Source organism: Mesocricetus auratus, unplaced genomic scaffold (genome assembly GCF_017639785.1).
Source record: "Mesocricetus auratus isolate SY011 unplaced genomic scaffold, BCM_Maur_2.0 Super-Scaffold_6731, whole genome shotgun sequence".
Lineage (NCBI taxonomy): Eukaryota > Metazoa > Chordata > Mammalia > Rodentia > Cricetidae > Mesocricetus > Mesocricetus auratus.
In genome coordinates, this window is record NW_024429185.1 from 7,763,714 (window position 1) to 7,788,294 (window position 24,581).

Genomic DNA, 24,581 nt, shown 5'->3' on the forward strand with positions numbered 1-24,581 from the left:
TATGGAATTGTTGTACTTAAGATTTTCTTTGGTCCCTGAATCTATTTTTCCTAGTGAATCTTCAACACCTGAGATAATCTCTTCCAACTCCTGTATTCTGTTGGTTATGCTTGCATCTGTAGTTTCTGATTATTTACTCACCTTTTCTAATTCCTTCAGACTGTGTTTTTTATTGTCTCTATTACAGCTTTCAAACCTGCACTGTTTGAATTATTATTTGTAATTTTGGTTTGTCTTTTCTTCTGTTTCTTTAAAGTATTTTCTTATTTCTTCTTTTAGGGTCTTTATCAGCTTCATGAAGCTTTCTGTACATAAAATATAATGGAACTGAATATGGAATAAAATACTTACAATGGATAAAATCTTTCATTTAAGGTTCCCTCTTGCCAGCTAACTCTAAGTCCTGCTAAGGTGACAATAAAAACTAACCAATACACTTTAGTTTTTGTACGCATACGCTCAAGCTCCAGAGATAATTTAGGAAGAAAAAGGCATTGGTTGATAAAGTGGTTAGTTGCTGATATCAAAACAAGATATTTCTCTTTCAGCCATGATCATTGGATTTCCATTTTCCCCAAACATATAGAATAAAGAAAGAATATTAAGAGCAGCAAAGGAAAAAGGCTAAGTAACATATAAAGGCAAGCCGGGCATTGGTGGCGCACACCTTTAATCCCAGTACTCGGGAGGCAGAGGCAGGTGGATCTCTGTGAGTTTTGAGACCAGCCTGGCCTATAAGAGCTAGTTCCAAGACAGCCTCCAAAACAATACAGAGAAATCCTGTCTAAAAAAAATAAAAACAACAACAACAAAAAAAAAAACATATAAAGGCAAATCTATCAGAATCACACCTGAATTCTCCATGGAAACTCTGAAAGTCAGAATGTCCTCGATTGATATTCTACTAACACTAAGAGACCATGGATGAAAGTTCAGACAAGTATACTCAGCAAAGCTTTCAATCACTACAGATGGAGAAAACAAGATATTCCATGACAAAAACAGATTTAAACAATACATATCCACTAGTCCAGCCCTACAAAAAGTGCTGAAAGGAAAACTGCAAAGCAAGGAGGGTTACTATGCTCACAAAAACATACACAATAGATAATCCAACTTTACCAAAAGCCAAAGAAAAAGCCAGGTAAATCCACAAACAATGACATCACAAAAAAAAAAAACACCAAACAAACAGGAATTAACACTCGATGGTCCTTAATCTCCCTCAATATTAATTGTCTTAATTTGCCTATAAAAAGACACAGGCTAACTAAATGGTTAAGAAGACAGAATCCATCCTTCTGCTGCACCCAAGAAACACACCTCAACTTCAAAGACATACATTTCCTAAGAGTAAAGGGTTGGGATGAGATTTTCCAATCAAATGGATCCAAGAAACAAGCTGGTGTAGCTATCCTGGTATGGAACAAAATAGACTTCACACTAAAATCAATCAAGAGAGATGAAGAAAGTCATTTCATATTCATCACAGGGATAATCCTTAAGGATGAAGTCTCAATTCTGAACATCTATGCCACAAATACAAAGGCAGCCATGTTCGTAAAAGAAACATTACTAAAACTCAAATCACACATAAGACCTCACACAGTTACAGTGGGAGACTTTAACACCCCACTTTCGCCACTAGACAGGACCACCAGACAGAAACTTAACAAAGAAACAAGGAAACTAACAGAGTTATGACCCAATTGAGTTTAACAGACATTCAATCTAAGCACAAAAGAATATACCTTCTTCTCAGTGGCATATGGAATCTGCTCTAAAATTAACCACATACTTGCCAACATAGCAAACCTCAACAGGTACAAAAAATTGGAATAACCCCCATATTTTATCAGACCACCATACTTTAAAGTTAGAATTCAACAACAACATCAATTGCAGAAACCATACAAATTCATGGAAATTCAACAACATGCAATTGTACCATTCTTGGGTCAAGGAAGAAATAAACAAAGAAATTAAAGACTTCCTGGAATACAATGAAAATGAAGACAAAACATACGCAGACATATGGGACACTTTGAATGCAGTACTAAGAGGAAAGTTCATAGCACTAAGTGCTCATATGAAGAAATTGGAGAATAGTAACACTAGAGAATTAACCGTACAACTGAAAGCTCTAGAACAAAAAGAAAACTCACCCAGAAGGAGTAGATGACAGGAAATAATCAAATTGAGGGCTGAAAACAATAAATTCGAAACAAAGAAAACAATACAAAGAATCAATGTAACAAAGAGTTGGTTCTTCAAGAAAATCAACAAGATAGACGAACTGGTATCCAAACTAACCAAAATGGAGTGAGAGAACATGCAAATTAACAAAAATCAGGAATGAAAAGGGGGGCGTAAAAACGGACACTGAGGAAATCCAGAGAATCTTCAGATCATACTTTGAAATCCTGTACACCACAAAGTTTGAAAATTTAAAGGAAATGGACGATTTTCTGCATAGATATTGCTTACCAAAATTAAATCAAGAGTAGAAAAGCAATCTAAATATACCTGTAACCCCTAATGAAATAGAAACAGTCATCAAGTCTACCAACCAATAAAACCCCAGGCACAGATGGCTTCGGGGCAGAATTCTACCAGAAATTTTCAAAAGAGCTAATTCTACTACTCTTCAAAGTGTTCCACACAATAGAAGCAGGAGGTGCATTGCCAAAGTCTTTTTATGAGGCTACAATTACCTTGATATCCAAGTTACACAAAGAAACAACTAAGAAAGAGAACTACAGACCAATATCCCTCCTGAACATTGTTGCAAAAATACTCAATAAAATATTAGCAAATTAAATCCAAGAACACATCAGAAAAATCATACACCATGATCAAGTAGGCTTAATCCCAGGGATGCAGGGATGGTTCAACATACAAAAATCTATCAGTATAATTCACCATATAAACAAACTGCAAAAGAAAAATCACATGATCATCTCACTTGATGAGGAAAAAGCCTTTGACAAAATCCAACACCTGTTCATGGTAAAGGTCCCGGAGATATCAGGGATAACAGGAACATACCTGAACATAATAAAAGCAATATACAGTAAACCAAGAGCTTACATCAAACTAAATGGAGAGAAACTCAATGCAATTCCTCTACAATCAGGAACACAACAAGGCTGTCTGCTCTCTCCGTATCTCTTCAATATTGTACTCGAAGTTCTAGCTAGAGTAATAAGACAACAAAAGGAGATCAAGGGGATAAAAATTGGAAAGGAAGAGCTCAAACTTTCACTATTTGCAGATGATATGATAGTTTGCATAAGTGACCCAAAGAACTCTTACAGCTGATTAACACCTTCAGCAAAGTGGCAGGATACAAGATCAACTCAAGAAAATCAGTAGCCCTACTATATACAGATGATAAGTGGGCTGAGAAAGAAATCAGAGAAACATCACCCTTTACAATAGCCACACACAACATAAAATACCTGGGGGTAACGCTAACCAAACAAGTGAAAGACCTGTATCGCAAGAACTTCATTTTTAAAGAAAGAAATTAAAGAAGACACCAGAAAATGGAAAGATCTCCCATGCTCTTGGATAGGTAGGATCAATGTAGTAAAAATGGCAATCCTCCCAAAAGCAATCTACAGACTCAATGCAATCCCCATCAAAATTCCAGCACAATTCTTCACAGACAGAACAATTCTCAACTTTATATGGAAAAACAAAAAACCCAGGATAGCCGAGATAACCCTCCTCAACCAAACAACATATGGAGGCATCACCATTCCTGACTTCAACCTCTACTATAGAGCTATAGTCCTGAAAACTGCTTAGTATTGGCATAGAAATAGATAGGTAGACCAATTGAATTGATTGAAAATCTTGATGTTGACCCATACACCCATGAACACTTTACTTTTGACAAAGAAGCTAAAATTTTACAATGGAAGAAAGACAGCATCTTCAACAAATGGTGCTCATATAACTGGATATCGGCATATAGAATACTACAGATAGATCCATGTCTATTGCCATGCACAAAACTTAAGTCCAAATGAACAAAAGTCATCAACATAAACCTCTTAGAAGTGAAAATGGGAGGTACCCTTGAACCAACTGTTGCAGGAGACTGCTTCCTGAACTAAATAAAGAATTCTCAATAGAGGAGTCTAAAATGGCTGAGACGCACTGGAGAAAGTGTTCAACATCTTTAGCCATGAGTTAAATGCAAATCAAAACAACTCTGAGATACCATCTTACTCTTTTCAGAATGGCTAGAATAAAAAACACCAATGACAATTTATGTTGGAAAGGATGTGGAGAGAGGGGAACAATCCTCAAATGCCAACTGGTACAGCCACTTTGAAAATCAGTATGTAGATTCCTCAGGAAAATGGGAATTAGTCTGCCACAAGATCCAGCAATTCCACTCTTAGACATATACCCTAAAGAGTCACATTCATACATCAAAGATGTCTGTTCACTGTGTTCATAGCAGCATTATTTGTAACAGCCAGAACCTGGAAGCAACCTAGATGCCCCTCAACTGAATAGTGGATAGAGCAAATGTGTGCATTAACACAATGGAGTACAACTCAGCAGAAAAAAATACCATGGAATCTTGAAATTTGCTGGCGAATGGATGGCACTAAAAGAAACCATCCTGAGTGAGGTAACCCAGTCAGAAAAAGAGAAACATGGTATGTATTCACTCTTATGTGGATTTTAGGCATGAAACAGTGGAGTGCCAGCCTACAATCTCACAGCCAGAGAGTCTGGAAAACAGGGAGTATCCCAGAGAGATGTGTATGGTACCCCAGAGGAAGGGAATGGGACAGAATGTTTTAAGTGGATTGTTAGCACGTGGCGTGGGAGGAAGGGGAAGCTGGGAGAAAGAGAAGGAGTGAAGGAGATGGGGCCGGAGCACATGGGGGAGCAGGATGGTTGAGTCAGGGGACAAATAGAGAGCAGGATGAAAGATGCCATCATAGAAGGAGCCAGTCAATTTTGAAGAGAGATCTGGCACTAGTGAGATGTCCAGAGACTTACAAGGATGACACCAACTGGCGGTCTAACTTATAGTGGAGAAGCTACCTTAGATGCCCTTTCCCTATAATGTGATTGATGACTTCCTTGTATGCCATCCTAGAACCTTCATCTAGTGGCTGAAGAAATCAGAGGCAGACACCCACAGCTAACACTGAACTGGATTGCTGGAACTTAGTTGCAGAGAGGGAGGAGTGATGAGCAAATGGGTTAAAACTTGGTGGGTGAAAACCACAGAAACAGCTGACTTGAACAATGGGGATCTCATCGACCCCAGACCGATAGTTGAGAGGCCAGCATGGAACTGATCCAGACCCTCTGAAAGTGGGTATCAGTGAGGAGGCCTCAGCATTCTTTTGGGCCTCAGACAATAGATCAGCACTTATCCCTGGCATCCAGATGGACTTTTGGAGCCCATTCAACATGGAGGGATGCTGTCTCAGCCTGGACACGTGGGGGATGATAAAACAGACTTTGGAGATCCCCCATGAAGGGCCTCACTCTCCCGGGAGAGTTGAGTGGGGACTGGATGGAGGGTTAGGGGTGGGTTGAAGGGTGGTGGGGGAGGAGGGATTGACATGTGAAGGAGCTGGGATTGACATGTGAAGCAAGCTTGTTTCTAATTTAAATTTAAAAATTAAAATAAATAATATTGCAAAAAATACAAAGATGCCATAAGAAAAATAACTAAATAGATTCATTAATGGATGGAATTCCCCTTCTTCTATAGCACAGGTATGGAAAGACAGAATGACCCCAAATTAAAGTAATTGAGTGTCATCTTGCAGAACCAATTATAGACACCATGCTGTGACTACATCCTATTAGTCACTGTACATCTTTTTTGACTTGTGCATGTTCAGATGTCAATTTAAGTCACTCACAGAGCAAGAAACTTTACATATGTAAGGACATTGCTGGATCTCCTCACTTCACTTTCATCATCACTGCGGGTGTCTTTGCTGGATCTTTAGACAATTGCATAAAGGCCCAGTTTAAAAAGAGAAATGTCCTCTTGCAATGTAAAAGAAGTAGAAGCAAAATTTCCATTCATCGACACTAATTGTCCTGACACTACTTTCTCAATTCAGTTGTACATGGCAAACTCCCATTTCTGCGCACACATATCCCTATTGAAGGGAATGTAAACAGCATGCCTATGTGTAAATTAATTAGGAAAACAATTGCAGCAGAGGCCCCAGTGTATCCAAGTAATATGTCTTTCCCCTCCTCTCAGCAGACAGGTTAATAACTTGGCCTTACCTGGCTTCCCACATTGCTTAAACTAATTTCCAAGTAGCAAATAGATTGCATATGGGCAGTCCAGTTTTGGGTTCAATTTCTAAAATGCATTGTGTGTAGCTTAGAGCAATGTAGAAATGTCAAGATTTTTTTTTGTGTGTGTAGGGGGCAAATTCTACTTCTGAACAATTTAAATGAAGTCACTAAAATCTTAATTAAAAAGATTTGGACAGTTCTGGAATGGGATTTGTATAAATCTTTGCTTCCATACTTACGTTTTAAAGGGTAAATATAAAAACAGTCGAACAAATGTCTCCTAAGTATGAAGGTTTCCATAGGCTATCTATGGATATAAATATAATATAATTAATAATTATAACATACAATATAAAAATAACCATAATATAAATTTACAATTACGTGTATTTTTATATTTTATTGTATGAACTATAATACACTTTAAATATTTCAAAGTTAGAGAGTTATCAAGATATTCTGATGGTTGCATTACAAGGCTGCATTACAAGGGAAAATTCTGTTGAACAATGGAGAGTCACTGGGAGCAGGACTGGGATTTGAAGCTCTTGAGAGAGAAACCCTGCCTATCCCACTGTAATTCCAGTCCTCCTTCCTTCCACCTTCAGACAGTTGAAAATCATTTTCTCTTCAATAGGTAGGGCTCCTAATGCAAATCAAACCCCACCAATTGCATTTTTAACTCACAGTTCATTGCTTATGTGGGAGTTGTTGTTGGCAGTCAAGGTTTTCAAACTGTGACGATGTCAGCAGCAATGCACCGGCACCCGAAGTCTAGTTGTCTACTCTGGTAGATAGAAAGGGCAGCTGTGATGGTGTGTGTAGGTGTGGGATCTTGTCCAGAGCCCAGCCACGTCTTTGGAATGATCTGAGTATTTCTTTTGCTGGGGTAGTTGCTTTAATTCTGGTAGTATTTCCAAAAGTCTAAATCAAGAACTTTTAACCTTCCAAAGGTTAAATTTTCTGATTACCTGGCTTTCTACTGTCATTTGTTTTCCACGTTGGAGTTTGAGTAGTAAGGAGAATAAATCTGATACCTCTTAGTTAAATTTCTCATTCTTAGAGACAATGGGATTTTCTAGGTACAATGTTCAAAGAAATAGCCAAATCTAAAGAGCAGTATTGACTTATTTGTCAATTACAAATCTGGAGTCAGGCTGCCAAATCAAAATTATTAGAGGAAAGGAGGTGTTCCAGAACTGCTCTTGAAAAATCACAGAAAAACCCCAGAGTAACTAATGGTACTATGGTTTGAGTGTAAAGACTTACCCATAGGTTCTTGGTCCCAAGCAGTTGTAACCATCTTGGAAGGCCATGAAACCTCGCTAGAAGAAATGAATGGCTGGGGATGAAGTCTGAGACTTCTTAGCTGAGTCATTCCTGTATTTCTTACTGTGGATACAATGTGATCAGCTGCCTTACACTTCTTCAGCCATGGGCTCATTGACAACAATGAACTGTATCCCCTTGAACTGTGAGCCAAATCCTTCCTTCTTTAATTTGCTTTTGTCTGGTATCTCTGTCACAACTGTGAGAAAAGTAACAAATATATCTGGAATTCTTTTTTCCTGTGTTAAATTCTCTGATGTTGCAGAGCTTGAATCACTTCAAAGATTTATGATAAGTGACCTTGTGTGTGAAGGCTTTTCACATACAACAGTCCTGAATCATTCCTGGTTGAGGGAACTGGGTTCCATTCATGTTTTGTTAACAAAACTTTCAAGTGAATTTCAGGAAAGAAATGGTAGCTGAGACATAAAATAAGTTACTGTGATGAAATAACTAAGTGACATTGAAGCCAAATTTTCCAAAACTATGGCAGAGCTTTCAAATTTGGGGAAATGGCTGCTAAAACTGGTGATACCTTGCATTAGAAATACAGAATAGGTGTAGAACTGTAGGACTGCAGAACAAATTTGGATTTAGCAAAATACAAAGTTAGGGCTTTGGGTTGTATAGTTATGAAACTGTGAATAATATGTGTCAATTTCCTAGCATCTCTTCTTTTCTTGTATAGGCAATACTATCTCTCTTCTATGATACATGCAACTGAGATGAGAATAAAATGAGCTAATGTGACAGGCGTATGGAAAATTAAGTTGTCTTCGATGTTGCTAAAACTCTTGTGGCAAAACAAGAAATGTTGAGATATAGCCCCCCAGAACTTAAAAAATAAATTGGTCTCAATCACGTAGTCCATTTTAAAGTTAGACTTAACATACTATTTATTTTTTTCTACCCTGCATACACATGCTCTGGGTGACTTTTTATGAACAATAACAGCAAAAAGGAATAATAAGGTATGAGGTATGTTATTTCATTGAGAAAAGCAACTGAACTAAGTTAAAGCAACTCAGGGATTTCAATGAAAATAAAACAATTATGGAGGAATGATGTGTTTCAGTTGACTGCACACACCCGTACAACATCAGTCAAAGCTTTCCTGAAGCAATTATGGGAAAGAGAACACAGTGAACTACAATTTCATCATCCCATCTGTGTCCACAAATGAGCAGGTGCAACAATTGAAAATCTTGTCTTCATTTTTCAACCATTCTGATAAACGACAACGACAAAAAGCAATGAACCCTTACAGCCCTATTACATTAAAAACAACTGGGTTGCAATGGTGTTTATACCTCAATCCTTTGTTTTAAGAAGAGACACTACGTATTCTACCAAAAAAAAAGGAAAAAATGTCTATGTGTAAATCAACTGACACTGAAACAAAAGCATGTGAAAAACAAGCCTAGTTTAGGCCCTTAGGTGTGGTAAAGACAGTGACCATAAGAAGGCAAGCGCAATAGAAAGAAGCCTGCCAATACGCTTAATAACTCCGAGATACTAACAATACCCAGAAGTGTGAACAACTCATTTCAGGGGATTAGTGGAAAACTGAAATGCATGCAATCATTCACATAACAAATGGGGTAGTTACTAACATATGGTACAATATGGATCCCCAAATATGCTCAGGGACATTATCCATTAAGACCCAGTGTTTCAGTATTCTATTTACATGAAAGGTCTGGAAAAAGAAAATTTAGAGCAATTAATTGGAATAGAATTTATCTACACAAACAGAGCAACCACTGGTTGGGAGAACTGGGAGCAACCTGCTAATGGGTATGTTTCTTTAGGGGATGCTGATGTTTATCAAAATTACCACTTGCTGATTGTTGTACAATTATATATACACACTGAAACATAGAACTGTACATTCTAATAGCTCAAATTAATGCATTTCAGATGTATCTCAAGTGAGCTGTTAAGAATAACAAAAGTACAATAAAAACCTGATTAAGTATAAAGTTTGTACTTTGGAAAACACCCACCATATATGAAAGGAAAAGTGACATTATTATAAATTTACAGGCATTAAGAGAACATGATGAACAACTTTCTGTTAGTAAGATTGTTATCTAATTATCACATCCTAAATCAGATGACACAGAAGAACAACATTCTATTTTCACATTTCTGAAGCTTACTGAACTCTTTATTCACTTTTGCCATTTTATTTCTCCTGTATTTTCACAAAATTCCTTTGGTATCTCTGAAACTAAAGTGTGTAGATACACATCTTCAATCAACCACCTAGAAAATGGCCAGTTATATACAGAGGCCACTATTAAGAGAAAAATAAATGGCTTGAGGTACACACTAAGCTTGAATATAATTAGGGGAAAAGTTACTTTGTTCCTTTCCAAACACAAGTCAGAATGCAAGCATGATCTTGTGCCTATGGGGAATCTCACAGAGCTAGTTCATAAAAGTGGAGTGCAGAATGGTGTCTGTTGGGCATAGGGAGTGGGGATAATTGGAAATGATGTTCACAGTGTATTTTCAAATAGGAGGTATATATGATTTGAGTGTTTAGTTTAATGATTCATGGCAGTCACAGTTGGTAATTTTATTAAATACGAGGAGTTTGCTACGATGATTGATTCCTCAGTGTTGCTACCTCACACACAAAGTTAGAACTGTAAGATTCTGATATGTTAATTAGCTTGACTGTGATAACATCATTTTATGGTGCATACAAGTATTGAATCTTTAACATGAACCTCAATTAAATATACATGCTACAGTGTATATAAAGCTAAATAATATACATAGTATAACAATAATCCAGACATGACTAAACACACCATATGAAGCCTATGCAAACAATGTGTTTTATAAAGTGTCATTACAAAGTTTTAGTGTGCTTCTATGAAAGAATTAATGTATAAGGGTCACAGGAGGGAAGAAAGTTGCCAGAAGAGTGAAATACTATTAAGATTGAAATGGGTCACTGTAAATTTGTTCAAATCCAAAGAATGCTCAGTATTTAGAATGAACCCTAATATGAACCACGGGCCGCAGATATTATGACAAAACAGGCTCCTCTATTATGCAAGTGCCCCACTTGTAAGATGTTGATTGTTAGTAAGTAATACCTGTATGGGATCCAGGAACATACAGGAACCTTGATACACCTGCTAAGTGCTTATATAGACCCCCAAATTCTCTAAAATAATGTATATTTTAAGGAATTAATATAAGCAAGTTGCGATGGAGCTAAATGACTAGGTATGGGGTGACAATACTTTGGGAATATTGCAGGGTAGCTACAAACCACAATATTGTAAATATCACCATAAATTTCATCTTATGAATATTTTTAGATGCCAGTGATGTGAATTATGCTTATACTCTACTGTAGTAGCCTGTTAAATGTGGACTAACGTTACATTAAATATATGTATTGAAATACTTTACTGAAAAAAAATCAAGCAACAGCAAAGCAAAAACACCTCTAAGAAGCATCCAAGTCTTTAGTGTGCCAGCATCTTTCTCTTGCCCCATTGTTTATGGCTTCTCATTCATCAGAGTGGGGCTTCATGAAGGGTGATGACAATGGAAATTTAAAACATCAGCGGACTCTTGCTGTAATGAACTGTTCTCTGTGGTGTGTGACACTGACTGCAGTGTGCCAACTAGAACTTTCAATGCCAGAGCACAACCTCTCAGACTTTGTTACTACTTGGCAATTTAAAAATGTGCAGATAAGCAGTGGGACCATTTCTATATTTCTTATGGTATTGTCACACTGGGAATTGTCTTGTTCCAAGAAGCCACTTTGTACATTTCAAGTTCTTACAATCCATGATTCAAAATGGTGTGCTGTCATTCAGACTTTGCCGTCCCATCTTTAGAGTGAGCGCAGAGTGAATTAAGTGTAATTACGATTCTAAAGTCACTAGGATTTCCAGAATGATACAAGAACCTTGGCTTCCATATAGAGTTTTGTCAGTTTCCTTAGCTTTGGACGAATCAACCTGCTGGACACAAACTTCCCTCTCCCTCCAAAACTTCTAGGTGGCACTCTTTTCTGTAAGTCCATCTAGATCTTTTGGACAGGTGACATGACTTTTATATCAGTGTGCTCAATTCTCCTTGCTTTATTGTCCTGCAGAGATGGTCTCTTTCCTTGAGCCTTATAGAAACAACCTCTTCAAACTTCCAGCTTCTTGTGTAGTTTCCTCATGTGTCTCATCTTTTACTGACTCCAGCTGAATGAGATTTCCTGTGGACTGGGTTTCAGCTTACAGGAGTGCATGCCTGGTTTGATCTTGTCTCCAAACCAGTGAAACTGTCTCATTTAGGTAGCTTTGTTTTCTTTTCCTTCGAGTGTTCGTGGGAGTAGCATTCTCACCTCCCCTATGAACTTTCTTTGGCCTTCTTATCTTGGCTAGATGCTTAGTACTAGAAGCCTTACTTTCAAAAGCCTATCTTGTCTTTTGGCACTATCTTCAATAAACTTAATTTCTAATTCTCAATTTGAAGTGAAAGATGTAGCACCCTTCCTTCTATTTGAACAGTTGGAGGTCATTGTTATACCAGTTGATTTAATAACAATGTTATGGATCAGGGGATGGAGGAAAGACAGAGTAGAATGATTAGACCATGGGGCAGTCAGAGTGCACAATTAAACACATAAGTTTGTTGATTTAGATGCACATGGTTTGTAGCATCCTAAAGGACTCATAAGGTCAATATCAGGGATCCCAGAGAATGCTAAGTAAGTTACATCATATTAATGACAATGTTTGGAGTGCTATAAACATTATCAAACTATGTTACAGAGCATTTTTTTCTGCTGGAAAATTGGCATAGCAGGCCTCTCTTTTGCACAGACACCACTGAAATGCCCATCTGCAAACAATGCCAGGTTCATAAAGCATAGTAAAGTAACTCGGATGGAGATATGCTTATACAGAAAACAGTAACAGACATCGGCCCATGTGTTTGGCTGCTCTAATACAATGCTTACACATATTGAGAGGCACTAACAACATCTTCAGTGTTGTGCCCACTGAATCGTGCTGGAATTTCTAACTTCACAGGTGAAATTATTCAACCTGTGAAAATGAGAGAAGCAATTTTTGTTTGTAGTCTCACTGCATTATGTGTAATAAAATTTGGTTGGCATGACAATGTGTCTATGTAAGTTGACAGGTTGGTAACTGCAGTGTGAAAACTATTTCTTTTTTATCTTTAAGGAATTACTGGAATGTTAAATTAAATTTTATTCCTGTAGGCTGCATCAGACACACAGAAACCAGGCGTCTAAAGTCTCACATTTTTGTTTGAATTGCTGGGTTTCTTAATGCGGAATCACAAAGCTGAACTCATATATTATTTCACTTAATAATTACAGCTGGCAATTCCTATGGGGATACAAAAATAATTTAACAGGTCATCAACCAAGAGGTGGGTTTTTTCCTTTAAATTAAAGAATTTGCTGGAGGACATTGCATTAACAGTTGAAGCAAGTTAATCCTACAAATGTGATCTATTAAATAATTTGTCACTTCCTCTAGAAATACAATGGATGATTACTTAGAAGTAATTAACCATCTATATCACACTTACATGCCAACTAGCTATACATCTATGTACCAAGTTTTTTACCTGAAATATATTTATTTTATTTTTATTAAAAATATATTACCATCTGACACAATACATCCTTACCACAGTTTCTACTCCCTCCAGTTTTCCAAGCTTCTTCCTCCAAATCCTCTATCCCCCAGATCCATGCCCTAAGTGTTTCTCTTCAGAAAAGAACAGACCTCAAAGAGACAACAACCAAACATGAACAGGGATCCAGGCATCCCAGAGTAGAATAGTCCTAGGGTAGAACCAAACTGAAAAAAAAATTCAACGAAATGATTACTAGTAGATTATTCATAGATTGGTACCTTGTCCAGTTGTCATCAGAGAGGCTTCCTTTGGCACCAGATGGGAATAGGTACAGAGACAAATAGACATTATAGAGAGTGAGACTAAATTGGAGATCTCCACTGAGTCTCTCCCTTGGAGCTTGGGAGACCCCTGGAAGATGGTGAGGAAAGGTCCTAGGGGTCAGAGGGGATGGAGGACACCAGGAGAATATCATGTCTCTAGAATCGTATTTATTTACAGGCTAGTCACGAATTCCTCCTCTATACAAAACAGGGCTCATTGAGCTCTCAAAATAATGCAATGAAGACTAAATAAATTATTAAACTCCCCAGTGTTTATTTTTACAATATGTACTCAGCACACTCAAGCATTTGCTGTATTGTTCCTCCCACTCTGCTATGTTAATTAAGCAGATGTAAATAGACTTTAATATTTTTCCTTCCCAAATAATGTATTTTTAAAATTGTTATTTTATGCATTCATATATACCTACATGTTCCTGTTTGTGTGTTCAAATTCATGTGTATATGTCCCTGTGGAGGGCAGAGAACAACATTAACTGTCATTGTTTAGGTGATGAACACCTGTCTTCTAGCTCAGAGAGAGTGTTTCATCACTCAGGCATTTGACAAGTACCTGAGACTGCCACCTGTTTCCACTCTCAACATTGGGATAAAAGTACATGCCATCACACCTTGTGCTTCTAAAAATGTGGTTTCTTGTGATTAAGCTTAGGTTATCATGTTCAGAAGGCAAAACCTTTACCCCCCGAGTTATTATAGACTGCCAAACAATCTATTTAACAAATTGTATTTTACAATGTATTTTAACACACTGTCAATGCCACTGTTCGACTTGGTAGCTCTATGATTCACTCCCATGAACCAATACAATGTTAGAAGCACTGGTTGAGGTTTCATATTGTAAGACTATACATCAAATAGTGGCTGAATAAACTCAAGATCCACTATCTGTTGAAAGTATTAGAATGTTTCTACTATTAGTTCCTGAAGATGTTTTTTATACATGGCAACAGAAAATGGGAACGATGTCTTTCACTGTGAACAGAACTTAGCACAGAAGTTCATTTGGGCATAAAAATAACTGGTGTCAAACCGTGGGACCCTGCCTATCACCAGTTCCACTTGTCATCACATGTCTTTGGTGTCAAGGAGCACTTGAACCACACAGCTGGTGTGGTTATTTTTCTAGGGGCTCTAAACACTAAAAACTCATCATTTTATCGTCACCTCATTCTTATGTGTTTTCTTTTCTCAAAGAGACAAGAATTATGTCTTACAAATGTAGTTAATATTAAGCAACAGAATTGTATTTGGCTATAAAAAAAAGCAAAAATCTTTTTCTGGTAAGAAAACAAACGCAATGGGAGATTATTTCTTTTAGCAAAATTTAGTCACACTAAAAAAAAGGACAAATAGCATTTTTTCTCATTTATGGACCATAGATTTTTATGACATATAAATAACTTACACATATACAGAATTAAAGTAGAAGCAAAGTAGGAGAATGAAAGGACTAAAGAGAGAAAAGAGAAGTGATAAAAGGGAGGAAAGGGGACATGGGGGTACACTGCCACAGTACATTATGTATGAGTATGAAAATGTTATGAAACACAGTGCTATGTGCAATGCTAATAAAAATAAATATTGTATATTTGTTAAATAATAGAGTGTTTGGCACTTACTGATCTTCAATAAATAGTGGTTAAATGAATAAATTAAAATACTGTGTTGGGTTGCTGTATGGGTATACTCATGTATATGTGGGTGGGCATGCTCATGCTCATGAATTCACATGATGACATGAAGTTTATTTCTGTGGCTACTCTCCATGTTCTTTTTTTGAGACAGACTTTCTTGCTGAACATAAGGCTTCCTGATTAATCTAGGCTGAAACATTCTCTATGAAACAGCTAGAATGGAAAAGATGGAGAATTTGGGAGTTCCTCTAATAATATGAGATTTATCTAATCCTTCTCTGAGTTCTCATGTTTGGAGAATCAAAACAGAGATAGCTAGTTCAGAGTTACCATAACATTTTGTTAGACAATTCTAAACTATTGTATTATATCTCATTTAAATTTTCTTACTGTGGTATTACGTTAGGAAGTATCAATTTATATGAGAACAAAGTTTTACTTATTCCATTAAACTTTTGATGATGATTTCAATAAAACAATAACCTCAGATTCTTCATCCCCTTTTCAAAGCATGGTTCCCCTTATTTCCACCTATGAATTCTTTTTTTATTGTGCGATAAAACCAAGCTCAGTGGACACATATCTAGTCAGCTATCCCTGCCTTGTCTTTGCCTGTAAAGCTAAGCACATTATCTCAGGTCAAGGGCAAAGGAGGAATCCCTGTCGCTCACTCCATCTGTCAGTAGAACAAGTGAGAGCCCTCTGGTTCCACACTCGCAGGTTCATTGCAATCTGCCCATTGGTCCTTAGATAATAAAATACTCCCAAACCAAGAGTTCCAAATGCTATATAGATAAAAGTATTAGCTACCACAAATCAAACATTTTTCTGAGTTACTCATAATTTAATTTGTATCTACATTAAGAAGACAGATGTGACACATTTTGATAGAGCTGTGAATATGATCCTGTGACTTCATTCCTTAGAGAAAAGATTTCTCACGTGACAAACATTTTAAAGCAATTATTACTATTGTGAATAATCATGTTTTGACATTGTTCAGTAACTACACAATTAAAGTTAATACACTACTTTAAGCTGCACAGCAAATGCAATTTTCCTCACTGTGTAATATTTGAAACATCAATCTCCCCTTTATGGTCTCCACTTCAACCTGTTCCCATAGAAACCATTATAATACATTTTCAATGGTTTTCTTCCTTAACAAGAATCAAAGATTTTGAAAAATATCAAGTCTTTTATTTAATTTTCCTCACTCATTTGCTTTGAATAATTACTCTGATAAATATGATATCATTCACCATTGCCTTTAGCAGTATTCAATAAAGGATTTGTGATGGTAATGAAAAATAACTGATGCATGATTAGAAAACAATTAAAAGGGGAAAGAAAAATGAATTAAAAGGAAATATGGAAAAGCTATCTGCTCCAACATCATTTAATTTCAGAATGTTAAAGGCCATAATGTAAAAATGAAATAAGCGTGAGACTGTTGAAAATAGGTCAACAGGTCTAATGAGAATTTAACATCCTCAAACTCTGCTTTCTGTTTCCCTTTTATTTGCTTTTTCAGGGGGGATCAGATTTGGAGAAAGCGCTGTCTCTTTTACTATAGGCAGATGTATGAATAAAAGACATGAATGGTTGTGAAGACAATGAGGAAGATGACTTTGGCAAAAGTGTAGCTTATGCACACGATTCTTTGAAAGGACATTTTCTTTCTTTAAATATGTTGTGCATTGAGAAAATAATGCACAGTGTTTCACTGTGTAATTTAGTCATGAACCCCAAGTTTAGTTCTTCCATACCTTAAGGCAGATGGCATTTCTAATAAAGAGAATGAATTTAATACACGAGCTACTACATTTAGTGGAGCTTTATAAACAGAAAATAAAGGTGATTTTGCTCAGTTCATACTCTTTGTCGAGGTTATTTATTCATCCCACAAATTTCATTAGATTCCTATTTTTCTCTAAATGTTGAGATTACATAGGTAAACATAACAGATCTTCTTTCCCCCCTTTTTAAATTTTATCCTGGTGGGGAGGAAATGGAAAATAAACAAATGTACATTCATACATCTATAAATATCATTTGGTGAGTCTATGAACACAATGGAGGATATTGACAAGGAGGATAAACAGGTAAGGCACTGTTGGTTACAAAGTTAGAAACGCATCTAGTAAAAGTTATACACTGAGTTTTTGTGAAGGAGCTAGCCATGGAGAGAAAAGGGGGCAATGCTTGAAGTCTATTGTAGATGTGCTCCTTAATGTTGTAACCAAGAATCTGACAAGAAGTAACTTCAGGGAGGAAGAGTTTATTCTGACTGATGATTTGTGGAGACAAATATCATTGTGGTGGGAGAGGCTCATAGTTGTGTCAACAGAAGAATAAAGCTGCTTTCTGATGTCTTGAAAGACCAAGAAACAGAGAAAAGGGAAGGCAGGCAGTCAACTGGATTTCTTCTTCACTACCTTTTGCTCAGATTGGATACCCAGCCCGCTGGGATGCTGGACGTTCCTTTTTCAGTTCTGCCTCTCCAGAAAGCCCCCATTACATGTGCTCAGAATGATGACTTCTAGGAGACCCGTAAATCCTGCCAGATTGACAGTAGTGTACAATCATTACAATATCTGATCTAGATCTAGTGTTCATGCATAAATGGTCTTACTGGTTTACTCCATCATTTTTAAATTTTTATTATTTTTTATTTTTATAACAATCTTATTTTGCATACCAATCCCAGTTCTCTCTCCTTCCCATTCTCCTGCTCTCCCTACCCTATGCCCATGCCTTCCTCAGAGAGTGTGAGACACGCCATGGATAATAAAAGAATTCTGTCACATCACTTGAGGCAGGACCAAGGCCCCCTCCCCTGTGTCTAGGCTGAGCAAGGTACCTCTCCATAGGGAATGGGTTATCAGTGTCCCCACAAACTGCCCAAGCCATCTACTATCATCCACATTCAGAGGGCTTAGTTCAGCCCTGTGCAGTTTTCCCAGCTGTCACTATGAAGTCAGTGAAGCTCTATCATTGATAGAATTAACTTCACCTCCATACCACTAATTGATCTTGATTTTCATCATTTGTTAACTCCTCTACATGCATATTTTATTGTCATTTTTAGTGTAATTAATCAAAAGGACAAAATTAGGTATCAATAACAGATAAAGTTGATTATAGTCAAATGAACTAGTTCCAACTGCAGAACGTTATGAATAAAAGGAATATATTTAGACACATTTGTTAATTGTTGCTGTCAATCACTTCATTCTAGATTTGCAGATGACTATTTCTAACAGAAGAGAATATCTATCTACTCCATCTCATTTTACAAAATTCAGGAAAATGAATGTTTTTCTCATCTTTGTGTACTAAAATCTGTGCTTGCCTATCTTGGCTATAATAAGATTTTCATTAAATTTGATTTTTCTGATATTATTTTTCTTTCAAGGGATGAACTATGTGCAACTAATTAGATTATTAGGAATACATAAACTAGATTAACTGCAGAAACCCAGAAAGGGAAATGAGGCAATTGTTGGGGTAGGTAGGTATGTGAACAAAAGAGAAAGTAATAGTAAGATGTGAGTATTCAAAATGAGGAAACAGGAAAGGAGGGGGTTTAATTAAGAAAGGAGAAGGGGGAAATACAGAAGAAAGGGAAGGTAAAATAACATTAAGGATGTCTAATGAGTCATAAGGAATTATAAAATTAATTTTGACCTCAAAATTCCCCATAATACACACAAATTTGTATAGGAATTTACATTTATAGTTTAACTGAAACTTTCTTACTTGATCTGATAATGCTCCCTCCAAGAGTCAGCCAATATCACCAGAGGGAAAAAAAAAGAAAACACCAAACATCAGGCAGCCATAGAAGTTTTCTAATTTAATTTCTTGGTCAGGATTGTCCAAGAGAATCTCAAAACATATAGGCTATTGCTTTGCCTTTGATTACTTCCCAAAGGTGGGAGGTAAGTCCCTATTGCTAAATACACTGTGCCCTTCAGAAACAGGGCACAGAAATTCCTTAGCTGGAACTGATCGCATGCTTCTATGAGAACAAGCTTTACATGGTACTTGAAGGTGCCATTCAATCTTCTAATGGAGAACCAACAGTCCTCCCCAGATATAAACCACAATTACCAGCATGTGAGAATAACCAAGGGGTGCAGCAATTGTATGCATACCCATGGATCTCTAAAAGGACTTAAGACACAGTCAACAACAGGAAAATTATGCATCGAACTGGAAACATAGCCAACTACCCAGGGGTGGAGAGGTCATGAATATTGGAGAAGAACACAGAATACCACTTCACTAAACCAGCACAATCTAAATGCTTGTCCTATACTCCAAGATAAGAGTAGTGGTCCTCAGCCACCATATAGAAAACGTCTCTTTGTGACAAAAAGAACCGATTGCAGAAAACCGCAACCAATCAAAATGCGGAGTTGTGGAACCCAGTCACAACTGAAACACCTACAATACAACTTCTGTACTTAGGCTAAGGGTCATTAAACAAGAGGGTGTGTTACACATGACATTGTTTGCTCTGAATCGGTGTCAGAAGCTACAACCATAAAGTCTCACGGACACAGCTGGGAAATCTTGTGCTGAACAAGGGCAACAATGGATAGAATCCCACACAAACAACTTCAAACAACAAAGGAATACTGAGAGTGGTAGAAACAACAGTCTTCCTCAGAGAAAATCACACTGACTGATTATCCAATTTCTTTTTCTTTTTTCTTTTATTTTCCAGTTTAAATTTAGATAAGAAACAAGGTTGCTTCACAAGTCAGTTCCAGGTCCCTTTCCCTCCCCTTCTCCTGTGCCCTCCCCCCAGCCTCCCCCCCCCCCCGTTATCCCCTCATTCCCCCAGGGAGGGTGAGGCCCTCCATGGGGGTGTCCACAGTCTGTCATTTCATATAGGGCAGGGCCTAGACCTTTCCCCAAGAGTTCAGGGTGAGAGTGCACCTCACATTGTTCTATGGGAGTCCAAAATCCGTGTGTATACTTGGGATGGGTACTGATCTGCTGCCCAAGGCTCAATAGATTACCTAGGCCTCCTCACTGACACTCAGATTCAGGGGGTCTTGATCAGTCCCATGCTGGATTCCCAGGCATCAGCCTGGGATTCAAGAGTTAACCTTTGTCTGGTCAGCTGTTTCTGGGGGTTAAACCAGCCCAGTCTTAATCCCTTTGATCATCAGTCCTCCCTCTCTGTTACTGGCTTTCTTGAGTTCAGCTCAGTACTTAACCAAGGGAGTCTGCCTCTTCTTCGATCAGCCACTAAATGAAGTTTCTGTTTCCGAGACTCTCTGGCCATAGGATTGTAGGCTGGCACTCCCCAGACCTATGTCTAAAATCCATATATGAGAGAGTACCTGCCATGTTTCTCTTTTTGTGACTGGGTTACCTCACTCAGGATAGTTTCTTCTAGTGTCATCCATTTGCCTGCGAATCTCATGATTCCATTATTTTTTTCTGCTGAATAGTACTCCATTGTGTAGATGTGCCACATTTTCTCTATCCACTCTTCGGGTGAGGGACATCTAGGTTGCTTCCAAGGTCTGGCTATTACAAATAAAGCTGCTATGAACATAGTGGAACAGACATCTTTGTTGTATGAATGGGCATCTTTTGTATATATGCCCAAGAGTGGAGTTGCTGGGTCTTGTGGTAGGTTTATTCCCATTTTTCTGAGGAATCTCCATACTGATTTCCAAAGTGGCTGAACCAGTTGGCACTCCCACCAGCAATGGAGGAGTGTCCCCCTTTCACCACATCCTCTCCAGCATAAATTGTCATTGGTGTTTTTGATTTTAGCCATTCTGACAGGAGTGAGATGGTATCTCAGAGTTGTTTTGATTTGCATTTCCCTGATGGCTAAGGGTGTTGAGCACTTTCTCAAGTGCCTATCAGCCATTTTAGACTCCTCTATTGAAAACTCTCTATTTAGTTCTGCAGCCCACTTTTTAATTGGGTCCTTTGATGTTTTGGAGACTTGCTTCTTGAGTTCTTTGTAAATTTTGGAGATCAACCCTCTGTCAGATGTGGGATTAGTGAATATTTTTTCCCATTCTGTGGGCTGCCTTTTTGTCTTGCTGACTGTGTCCTTTGCCTTACAGAAGCTTCTCAGTTTCAGTAGGTCCCATTTATTAATTGTTGATCTCACTGTCTGTGCTACTAGTGTTATGTTCAGGAAGCTGTCTCCTGTACCAATTCGTTCAAGGGTACCACCCACTTTCTCTTCTAAGAGGTTCAGTGTGGATGGATTTATGTTGAGGTCTTTGATCCATTTGGACTTAAGTTTTGTGCATGGCGATAAACATGGATCGATCCGCATTCTTCTACATGCCAGTCTCCAGTTATGCCAGCACCAATTGTTGAAGATGCTTTCTTTATTCCATTGTATATTTTTAGCTTCTTTGTCAAAGATCAGATGTGTGGGTTAATACCCGGGTTTTCAATTCGATTCAATTTCAAACAGTAATCTCTGAAAGCATTCATATAAATAACACAGTATAGACTAAGCAGATTGTATTGAGAAACACACACACGTGTGTGTGTGTGTGTGTGTGTGTGTGTGTGTGTGTGATGGTGTGTCTGAAACAAGAAGATCAAGTGGATAAGTAGAGGGGAGAGAGTAGAAGGAAGGAGTATGAAGAGAGAGCTGAAATCAACGGATGCATGAACGGCAGTATGAAACCCAATACAATAGAAACTTTCTAAAATACATACATATGTTAAGTGCAGCTAAATGAAATTGCCCAAAATGGGGGGACCAGAGTCACAACTGGAATGTCTCAAATCCCTCTCCACAGAGGTAGAAATGTGCAAATGCCAGGAAGAGGAAGGAGTCAAGAAATCAAGGGCTTCTGAATCAACATGACCAAAGCTCATATGAACTCAGGGAGACGGAGGCAGCAGGCACTGGACCTGTACTGATCTTTGCACATATAACTCAGTTCCTAGCTCAGTGATTTTACGGGATTCCTGAGTGTACAAATGAGCAATCCTTATGCCTTCTCTTGGGCTCTTTTTCTTCTGTTGGTTTTTTTTTGTCCAACTTTGATTTGATATTTTTTGCTTTGTTTTTATTACATTTTATTTTGTTATTATCTCTTAGAGGCTTGATCTTTTTTAATGAGAGCTAAAAAGGGTGTGGAAGTGTGTGGGAGGAGAGGTGGGTGAGAAGTGAGAGAAGTAGAGGGAGAGGAAACCATGAACAGGATATATGTGGGAAAGGAATCCATTTTCAATAAAAGGAAAACCATAGCTTGTGAGTGGTAAGGGCAGTGACGACAGCAGACAATAGGACTGTTTCTTAATTAAAAAGTGAGATCTGAGAACAGAAGGATGGCCCAATAGTTAAAAGCACCTTATGCTCTTACAGTGAACACAAGTTCTGTTCCATTTGGGGCAGTTCACTCGCCTGTAACTCCACTTACAAGACATCTTTCATTTTCCTTTGGTCTCTGGTCATCTACACCCAAGCACATTTTCACATATGCATTCAATTAAAAGGAAATAAATATTTTTAAAAATACAAAATATTTTTTATTTCAAAAAATGTTATTTTGATAAATTAAAATCATTTCATTTTTATTCCTAAGTGATCATCATTTTTTAAGTATAAGACCTTAACTTCTGAATGCTTTTCCTATTTTAAAAATAAAAGGCTGTGTCAAAATTAAACTTTATTCTCTTTGCCTGTTTATTTTTTTAAAAAATTCTTATTATGCTGTAAAATAGCATATTAGGTCCTGCAACTGAAAATTTTTATTTTAAATCTTACATTCTCAGAATGCTAAGTCTTATTTTAAGAAACTAGAAAATTTTTACATTTTAAATTAATATTTGTTTTATTTTAAATGTGTGTGTGTATGCATGTATGTTATGATGTATGAGTGCAACGTCCACAGAGTCCAGAAGAGGATATTTAATTCCTGGGAGATTCAATTACAAGCAGTTATTCTGATGTGGTCCTCTGGAAGAGAAGCAAACACATTCTTGTGCTTGTAAAGCAGACAATACCAATATTCATCAATATCCCTTTCCTTCTGACTACTGAGATTAGTTAGTTGATTTTTACAAGGCATCTTCTTTCTTTTGTATTTGCAAACATGGATACCAAGTTCTTGTAATGGGCATAGGTATATTTCTTTGAACTCTAGATGTCATAAAATATGGGTCTTTGTGATTCAGAAAGAGAATTGTATAAATCCAAATACTTAAAAATATACCTGCTTCATTACCTGTTTCGATAGTTAAATTTGCCTGGAAAAACATTAAAATTACTTTGAAAATTAAAAACTTAAGAAACAATATATAATATTGTTTTTAATTGAATTGCACTGAAAACTAATGATTATGTGTTTTTCCTATTTTTGAGACTTGATCTCAATACGTGTTCTAAACTTGCAATCCTCCTGTTTCAACCTCCCAACGGCTGGTGCTACAGATATAAGACAATACTCCTGGATCTCCTTGATAGCATCTTTCTAATCTTTCCTGTTTAATCTTTCTATAAAAGTGTGATCCCATCCTGAACCTCTTATGATGAATCTATTGAAAATTATCCAAGTCTATGATAGTATAGCAGTAATAAGCACTAATAATATCTCCTAATAATTTTATATTTCAATGTTTTCTAAGTTCACATCACACAAGACAGCAATTCCTTTTTATACTAGACACTAACAGTCAGGCACAGCATCCAGTCAGCTGAACTGTGGCCATCCAACAGTGCACTACACCACTAAACTGTGGTGGTCACCTAGTAAGTATACTAAATGCATTGTTCTTCAACATTTCAAATTTATGGTTGGTATATAAGAAATCAACACCACTGTAAGCCTGGAGCCATCTGTCCATAGCAGACTAGAAAATGTGATCTGAGTTTAAACATGTTTAAAAGCAGCCAGTCACCTCTATCATGGACTGACACTTTCTTCTTTTCTAATGACAGTCTAGTTACAACCTCAAAGAATAATCATTGATTACAGGAGACTCATTTTCTCTGGAGTCATTGCCGACCAACTGAAGTGACAGTTTTTAATCTTCCTGTATTGACTTCCATAGATTTTTTTTCAACCTCACTCCTCATAAAAGCATTCACCTTCTTATTCCTGTTTCTTTTGATCTTCGCTCTCATTTTTAAATTTAATATTAGAATTCTGACTTGATTCACTAAATTGCTTAAGGGTGTAGTTGGTATAAGGTATCTTTGTTTTTAACAAGTGAAATTGTGTCACAATAAATTTAAAAGGATATCCTTACTGTGCGCCATACAAAATGAATCTTCTTCTCTGTCTAACAGTGAATTTGTGAGGGGGTTTATTTGATA

At 37.2% G+C, this 24,581-nt stretch overlaps 1 protein-coding gene across 9 annotated transcripts in view; it reads right to left on the reverse strand.

Annotated features, from left to right (window-relative positions):
• Positions 1 to 24,581, reverse strand: part of Marchf1 (membrane associated ring-CH-type finger 1) — a 789,032-nt gene that overhangs the window by 300,459 nt on the left and 463,992 nt on the right. The gene's annotated exons all lie outside the window — the stretch shown is intronic.